At 27.1% G+C, this 6,752-nt stretch overlaps 1 long non-coding RNA gene across 1 annotated transcript; it reads left to right on the top strand.

Annotated features, from left to right (window-relative positions):
* Positions 1-459: 459 nt before the first annotated feature.
* Positions 460-1,494, top strand: LOC132937509 (uncharacterized). Its single transcript, XR_009663686.1, has 3 exons — positions 460-1,065; positions 1,186-1,398; positions 1,465-1,494. It is a non-coding gene; the product is annotated as an uncharacterized LOC132937509 (long non-coding RNA).
* The last annotated feature ends 5,258 nt before the right edge of the window (positions 1,495-6,752 follow it).

Raw genomic sequence — 6,752 nt, 5'->3', positions numbered from 1 at the left:
AAGATGTGATATAATGAATTAATGCTAAGTATATTGAATTTAAGTAAACGTATTTTGTTTCAATAATTTATTTACTTGGCGAGGAATTAACAAAGTGTGATGAACAAAATAATTAAATGGCCAGTGCCGTATTTCCCAGTAAACACTTTAAGCTAGTGCTTTGGGCGGTAAATTATTTTTAATATTACATTTTTATTATTATATGTTACTAGAACTGAAAGCAATGCAACTAATTATAAAATGTTTTTAGAGCAACGAGATTGTGGTAATTTTTATTGTAAGGTGATTTTTAATTTCAAATTTGTAGAGTTTATCACCTTATAATAGCATTGCTGCGTTAGATATTTATGATTATTTTAATAATATTATTATTAATATTTATATTAATCAAAATTTTTTTTTAAGAAATAATTCCTCGCCAAGTAAATAAATTATTGAAACAAAATACGTTTACTTAAATTCAATATACTTAGCATTAATTGATATCACATCTTTATAGTGCTTAATGATCTAATATTTTTTTTTTACTTAGCCATTTTTGCACGAAGTTTACGAAGGGTTTTTGTTGTGATTTATACAATATAGATGGTTATGACCCGCCGACCGCAGACACTCGTCGTCATTTGCTCCCACCTAGGCCTCGAGCTGCATACACGAAATTGAGTGGGGGAACCGGCCGATGCGACGACGACGGCTAGCGTGATTCTGAATTTAATATAAATTTCCTTTAAAAATGCCGCACTTTTTCATGAATAACGTAAGCGCCGCCCCTAATCGAATCTATTTTTCTACTACAGATTATCCAAACAAACACAAAAAAATTAAATAAATATCACTCCATTGTAAAATCAATACATTCATTGTTCCGCTTAGAATCTAAAATCTAATTATTATATAATTAAATAATTTTAAATATAACAAAATATATTGTGTATAATATGATATTATAAAATTGATATTTTAAATTAAATTATCCTTTGGTGTGCTTAAATGTGTGTGGATTGACTGTTAATACTTTTATTTTTTAACTCTCGATCCTTTTTATTATTTTGAAATACATAATAGGTACCTAATACTATATTATATTTTACAAATTTTTTTTTTGCTTTAAATTTTTAATTATTAGAAAATATAGCTTATATGAATTCTTGTAGTTCATAAATATTGTATATTGTTATTCAATAGTTATTACAAATGTAGCAAAAGTACCATGCACTTTAGTCCTGGAACCATGAAAAAGATGGCCGACGGAACAATTATAGTGATGAGGTCTCACTCTAATCATGAGCGTGAAGATGATACCCCTCAGTTAATAGATGCTTTAAAAGCAGTACTAAAAAGAAGAGCTGCTGCTGAAAATATTTTATTAAAAGAAATTTACGACGAAGAGTGCTTAAGGTAAATTTTAGAAGTTTTATTATTGAAAAATTAATTATAATTGCTTATACTTATTTATTGATTTAGGCATCCAATAGCAGCTAGCTTATATCCATAGCCTACAGCTGAATCTTTAATGTGTTTGGCCCGTAGGTCAGTAATGCCTAGATTGCCTGGGAACCTTCAGGAACTAGCATCCTTATTTGATAATGGGCATCTTCAAAGATTCAATTGTTATGACATTACGATATTTAGGAGCTGTATTCGTGACCTTGATGGTAAAACTAGCCTGATATTTGCATGTCCAGTTTTGTCACAAAGTTTTTGTGGTACTGGAATTGAGGAGCTTCATGTAGACGCTACTTTTAAAGTGGTTCCAGTAAACATGGGCTATCAATTATTGAGCGTACATGCTATGATACAAAATTATGTAAGTATATTATACCTAAAACAAAAATTTAACTTACAATTGTTTTTATTATATTGATGTTCATTCATTTATTTATTTATCTATAGTCAATACCAATTATATTCGCACTAATGGAATCAAAGTCTAGGAATTCATATGACAGTGTATTTCGATATGTTAAAGATAATCTTTTAGCAAACATTTCTCATAACATAAAATGTTTATAACATTATAACACCTTTATTCGTGCAATAAAATGCATTTTTGGAAAAATGTCAGTTAACACCTTTGTCCATTGACCCCTTCAATTAAGAATAGTTTATCACCTATAATATTATTTTTTTTCATATTTTTATTCAAGTTGCAGTACACAATAATAATATGACATGTCTGTGTTGCAATCAGTATTTTCGATCAGTTATTATCGGGCATATACTTTCCGGAACTATACGTTTCGTTAAAAAACGCGCGTTGTTGTCCTGTTAATTAGGTATTTAGGAATAGTGGAAAATTAAAATATAATGTATTAATTGTTATTATACGAATATTAACATGATAAGACGTTATAATAATAATAATATGTACCTAAGTATTAGCCATTAAGGCTTTAAAAATTTAAAGTCCCAAGCTAATAATACATAGTTAGCTATTATACATGTTTAATATTTTAAAATATATTACAATTTTCTACTATTTTTTGAACCATCAAAATAACTAAACTGGATTGTTTTTATTTAATGCAATACCTATCAATAAGAATTTATTTATACCTATTTAAGATACAATTAAAATGAATATAAAACCCTTTTGGTTATTAATAAATAATAATATAAATATACAATTGTTGTAGGTACTTATGATACTATGCATTTTTTGACTACATCATCCTATTTTATTATAACATCATATAATATATTATATATTATATTATATCAATGTAATGGTTAATGGTTATGATGATTTAATAAATAAATAATATATATTGTTGGAAAAATTAACTGCATGTGCCAATTAAACAGGAACTTCATAAATTAATGAATTAAACAGATTGCCTGTTTAAACTATTTGAAAAAATATCCATCGAGCTCTCATAATATGGTATGTAATATGGTAATTTGTTAATGTATCTGCATCTTATTTTTAAGCTCCAAATTATATAGTTCTGAAGCGTACTGAATGGTCCACAATGTTCGAAAGTTTACTTTCTTAAAAACAAATTACGCGTTCATCCTGGAGTGATCATACGACATACGTTTTAATTATTATTTAATTCAACTCTGTGAAGGTACTAAATGTTTTAAAAAAAGTTGTTTTTTTAAATATCCAATGATTATAAAAATTCGTCAAGTATTTAACAGCTTTACTGTAATGGATGTGTTAAATTTAAAGCACACGACAAGAAATTATTCTGAGTGAAGACTGTCTAACTTTTTGGTAGATACCTAACCTAAGTTACAGAGAAATAATTTTAATTACAAACAGATTTAAATAAAAAACTGACATTTTTGTAAAGTAAATTCATATTCATCGCTCCATTGACCACTAATAGAATAATAAAAAATATATTGTATTATGGGTATTATTTATTTTTATTTATACAAAATTTATTATAATATAATATGACCAAATTATGATCACATATTATCTTTGTAATAAATAAAAATGAACACTGGCAATAAAGATCTAGCAATAAAGTTCTCAACTTTCTTTTTCAGGGGTTTCAAATAGGCAATTTACAATACTTTCCGTAAATATACGGTCCGGATAAATACGTTCCGGTTAAATACGGTTTATTAGATTTTTTTAATTCCGGAGGTATACGTTCCGGCCAAATACGGTTTTTAACTTTTGGATTCCGGCGATATAAGTTCCGGATTTATACGGTCCGGAGTTTATACGTTCCGCCCATTTATTTTCCGGATTAATACGGCCTCCCAAAATTTTTAGTGAAGTTGATTCCATATTAATTGTTGACAGAACTTATAAAAGTTGTCCAAAACTGTTTTTACGTAACACAATTTTTTACAATCTATGGCTTGAAAAATAAAAATTATATACCTGGCACCTCTGTTATTTTTTCTATTTCCTAGTTTATGCTCAAGTCAAAATATTATTTTTGGTAATCTCCACCGCACATTCAAGTTAAATTATTTGAATTTATCTGATAAATTAACCGATCCCGCATCAGTTATAAGTTATAACACATACAATGTGAATCAATAAGATGCACATTAAAATTAAATTGATTGATGAGTAAAATACATATGATAAAGTTTAAATCAGGGCTTGCATTTGAAAAAATATTTCGTTTTATGTTTTTTACAATTAAAACGTTATCCAAGTTTTGCGTTTATCGTTATTTAGAACTAAAACGTTATACAAGTTTTGCGTTAATAGTTATTTATAATAGTGTTGGTACCTATTAAAATTAAAAATAATAACTAATGCAGGCAGTTATTTCCGGATACGGAATATTATAATATAATCAATTCTTAGATTTTTTGCATGAAATAAATGTTTCTACGAAACCAATAGACCTTTTAAATAAATCAATTTTAAAATATTTCGTTCGCGTTATTTTTCGGTCAATGATATTTTTATAAATTATGTTTGCGTTATTTTTCGTTTAATGATAATCTATAAATTACGTTTGGCAGTATGTTTTGTTTAATAATATATAATATATTTTGTTTTGTGGTATTTAATTATTATTTTTGATTATCGCTTTCCGGCCGTTAATATTACATTTAAAAATTTCAATCGTTTTTTGTAAAATATAAAGTTATAATCATAACGTTATTATAACGTTTTCAAGCCCTGGTTTAAATACAACTATTATAATGAATTATTTTAAATTGGCACAAATTACAACGTTTATTGATACAAGATTGCGCATATCTCATAATGGCCTAATATACTTTTTAAAAAAAAACTAAAAAAAATTAAAATTGAGAATGTTCGTAAACAGTTCAAAACATGTCAAAATATTTTGAATATTTTATGGTGTACTTATACCAAATGTTAATATAAATGTTCAGAGAAAATTGCATATACGGTCATTTGTTTTAGAGTTACGCAAAAATCAAAATCGATTTTGTCAAAAACCAATTTTGCGTAAAAATTCCTATTTTTCCTTAATTTTGATGTCGTTTTTGAAAACTATTGAGAATTTTAAATATTGACCTCCCAAATCGAAGAAAATCGAAGAAGTTTTTCTGCCTCAACCCATAATGACAGATATAAAAATAAAGAAAAAACATTATTGTAAAATCAATACATTCATCGCTCCGCTCAGATTCTAAAAACCGTATGAGGTTCACTACTTCACTAGACAATAATCTTAATTCTAAATTTTATAAGTAGTAAATGCACTCTAATTTTTAAACTAAAAGAGCTAAATGTGATCTGTTGGACGTACCTGCAATTTGCTATGTTATGCATTTGTAAGACGTAGAGATCGTATGCTGGTGTACCTCCCAAGTTAACCTCTTAAGTTAAAATATTGTTTTTTCTTATAAACACTAACATGCCTTGTATACTTAGAGGAGAATTGGAAATGGTTTTTAAATAACATCCAAAATGACTACTTTCATTGATAGGCGTGCGCAGCCTTCTTGTTCAGGGTATGCAGAAGCAGTGGCAGATCCAGGAGGGGGGAGGATCAAAAGGGGCATTCCCCTCCCCTCATTTGCCTTAGTTTCCCATTGTCTACTCTGTGTTTAGCTAATTTTGTACTTTTGCCTTCCCCCCCCCCCCAAATTAAGCACTGGATTACCACAGGCACCCCCTGAAAGTTATTTTAAGAATGTAAAATTCTGATAAAATATATACACAATACACAAATATTCAAATGTCTTACTTTTTAATTCAAAAAAATTTACTTAAAACTCAAATTCAAATAAAAATAAAAGTGATAAAACTTAAAATATTTATGTCATACAACTTGTACGATTAAAAAACAAACAAAAAAACATTATCATATTAATCCAAGTCTTCTTTTATACTTGGGTTTGTGGAAACCGCATTATTCTATCAATATGATGTAATATTAAATATAATTGAAACACTTATATTTTATGTTATAAAATAGTATCCAATTCTAAATTCTATTATAACCTACCTGTTTAGAAAAGTATGAATATAAAGTTCTTTTCTTTTAACTAGGTTCCATATTGACTGATTGATCAACTATGAAATCCGAAATCAACGCACAGATATATAAAAAATGTATTTTTAACTATGGTTTAACGGGCAAACGTCAAATTATTTTTAAAAAATTATTATAAAATAAACGTAAATTTTGTACGCTAATCAAACGTTATCACTGCCGTAACGTTGACCTGACTTGCATAATTATTTATTGAAAAAAAAAATATAAACTATGCAAGATGAAAATGTTGAATGACAATGAAAACAATATGGTAATTTTTTTAAATCTTTCTAATTGGCACCTCTGTTATTTTTTCTATTTCCTAGTTTATGCTCAAGTCAAAATATTATTTTTGGTAATCTCCACCGCACATTCAAGTTAAATTATTTGAATTTATCTGATAAATTAACCGATCCCGCATCAGTTATAAGTTATAACACATACAATGTGAATCAATAAGATGCACATTAAAATTAAATTGATTGATGAGTAAAATACATATGATAAAGTTTAAATCAGGGCTTGCATTTGAAAAAATATTTCGTTTTATGTTTTTTACAATTAAAACGTTATCCAAGTTTTGCGTTTATCGTTATTTAGAACTAAAACGTTATACAAGTTTTGCGTTAATAGTTATTTATAATAGTGTTGGTACCTATTAAAATTAAAAATAATAACTAATGCAGGCAGTTATTTCCGGATACGGAATATTATAATATAATCAATTCTTAGATTTTTTGCATGAAATAAATGTTTCTACGAAACCAATAGACCTTTTAAATAAATCAATTTTAAAATATTTCGTTCGCGTTATTT

The sequence above is a fragment of the Metopolophium dirhodum genome, chromosome 1, assembly GCF_019925205.1.
Source record: "Metopolophium dirhodum isolate CAU chromosome 1, ASM1992520v1, whole genome shotgun sequence".
NCBI classification, from domain to species: domain Eukaryota; kingdom Metazoa; phylum Arthropoda; class Insecta; order Hemiptera; family Aphididae; genus Metopolophium; species Metopolophium dirhodum.
Note: the sequence above shows the minus strand (reverse complement) of the source record. Positions and strands in the feature narration are given on the sequence as shown.